The sequence below is a fragment of the Lolium rigidum genome, chromosome 7 (assembly GCF_022539505.1).
Source record: "Lolium rigidum isolate FL_2022 chromosome 7, APGP_CSIRO_Lrig_0.1, whole genome shotgun sequence".
Taxonomy (NCBI): domain Eukaryota; kingdom Viridiplantae; phylum Streptophyta; class Magnoliopsida; order Poales; family Poaceae; genus Lolium; species Lolium rigidum.
In genome coordinates this window covers 118,257,986-118,260,596 of record NC_061514.1, presented here as the reverse complement: position 1 = coordinate 118,260,596, position 2,611 = coordinate 118,257,986, and positions in this window count along the sequence as shown.

The following is a 2,611-nucleotide window of genomic DNA, read 5'->3' as shown; positions in this document are numbered from 1 at the left end:
TTGCCCGTGTATCTTTAATTATGGTAGATTGTATCTAGATTAAAAGTTAGAGTTTATCTCGTGCACGGTTTAGTGCACGCCCTCATTAGAAAGTCCATTTGGACTATAAATATGTACCTAGGGTTTATGGAATAAACAACAACTCACGTTCAACCCCAAAACAAACCAATCTCGGCGCATCGCCAACTCCTTCGTCTCGAGGGTTTCTATCGGGTAAGCGACATGCTGCCTAGATCGCATCTTGCGATCTAGGCAGCACTAAGCACGTTGTTCATGCGTTGCTCGTCTTGAAGCGCTTTTGATGGCGAGCAACGTAGTTATCATTAGATGTGTTAGGGTTAGCATTGTTCTTCGTTTAAGCATGCTTACGTAGTGCAACCCTTGCATATCTAGCCGCCCTCACACCTATCTCGGGTGTGGGGGCGGCACCCGCTTGATCATTATTTAGTAGATCGATCCGTTACGATTGCTCCTTGTTCTACAAGGATTAGTTTAATATCTGCAATAGTTAGGCCTTACAAAGGGGGAGGATCCGGTGGCACGTAGGGTGGCGTTCGCAAGTCCTAAACGGGATGTTCGAGGATCAACTTCATGTTGGTTTTTAGGCCTTGTTTAGGATCGGCTTACGAGCACCGTGCGTGGCCGCGAGGCCCAACTGGAGTAGGATGATCCGATTATGCGGTGAAAACCCTAAATCGTCGTAGATCTAATTAGCTTTATCTTGATCAAGCGGGACCACCAAGTATTCGTGCACCCCGTACGAATCATGGGTGGATCGGCTCTTTGAGCCGATTCACGGGATAACACTGAGCCGATCGAGGCTCGTATTTAACGTTTACATGTATGCCCTGCGGGAAACTAAGCGAGGCATCCCCATCACCTTCACGACCGGGTATAGGTCGGGTGGCACGCCCTTGCACTTCGCATCGCCGCGTGTGACCGAGAAGAGCATTGCGGGCCGTCGCTCGGAGGGGTCTCGGCCAGCCGCGGCTCTAGGCTCTTCCCGGCTCTACGGTGTTGACAAGGCCGCTGCCCGCCGGTGGGTTTTGGCGGTCAACACATTCGGCACGCCCGGTGGGACAAACGTCTACATCAACCACATCGCCATCTACATACGAGATGGCGGGCGGCACGCCGATCACGTGCGATGAGATCAAAGCCATCCTCGAAGCCGAACTCATCGGCTCCTGCGAGAAGACCCGGCCGCACGATATCAAGCTCGGTAGAGACCCACGTCCGGGGCCCGGCGTCGACACGGTGGATCTCAGCCACTCCATAGGTCAGCCAAAGTTTTCCTTTGGTGTCAATATGGCGAGGGTACGCAAGCCGCCATGACAAAGAGAAAACAGAAAGCGGCCACTCCCGTGGCAAGGATGAAGAGGGGGCCGATCCGCGCGACCAACCCCAAGATGAGGACGGGCGGTACACGGCAAGGGAGGGGATAAGAAGCATGCGGTATCAACGCCCACTCTCCGAGCACCTCCTCAACAAATACGAGCAACACCACGACCGACGTCGGCGCTACGACGTAGATGACGAAAGGAATTTTCGGTCGATGCCGAGAGTCGGAAGGTACCGCCAACATGGTAGAAGCAACGACGGGTACGATCGTCGCGCCGAAGGAAGGCCAAGGGGGCAGGGTGACATGGATAAGCACTGGGACTGCCCGTTCTTCAAACATTCTTGGGACTCGGGAATGAGCCGATTGCCAACAATCGAGGAGCGCCGAGAATGCAAACAAAGGAAGAAGGGTGCCGCTAACGTGTACGTGTTCGGCCGTCTAGGGCCTTTCCCGCCTCGGAACAAGCATGCTTGAGTCCGCTCGGGTGGAAGATCTCGAGGAGCTAGAGGACGGTGGTGAAGAATACAAATATCATCGGCCCGGGTGGTGCCACGATGGGCTCGGCCGTTCCCGAAGCGAAGAGTTCAGCGTACTGCGTGGGTTGGAAGAAGGCTGAAAGATTATACTGCGCACGCTAAGGAAGGCACGGCCTGATGCGGCCGCCAAAATTCTGCGAACCCTGGACAAGGAAGGTCAGCCACAAAGAAAAGAGTGGCGCCCCGAACGAGAGAAAAGCCGATGATGAAACATCGGCTGGCACAAATATGGTGTTTATCCTCCCTTCGGAGTTCGGTGCTCCGGGATTAGATGAGACATCCGTGGCACAACTTGGTTGCGGCCCACGGCCGGTTATCTTTGAGAAGCCACGGGAAAGGAGCTACGAGGCATGCGAAGGCCACTGTACTTACGAGGATATATCGATGGGAGGCACAGTAAATAAGATCTTTGGTGGACACGGAGCGGCGATTAACATCATGCCGTACTCTATGCTACGTCGGGCTGGGACGCTCGAGTTCGGATCTAATCAAGACTAACGTAACGTTGAGCGACTTCAACGGCCAAGCGTACGAGGCACAAGGAGTTACGAACGTGGATCGACCGTAGGAAGAAAAACTATCCCTACGACGTTCTTCATCGTTGATAGCACGGCGGTTATCTTTGTGTTCTTTGGGAAGAGATTGGATCCACGCCAAGCTGCTGCATTCCCTCCACGATGCACCAATGCATAATACAGTGGGATGGTGATGAGGTAGAGGTCGTCCAAGCCGA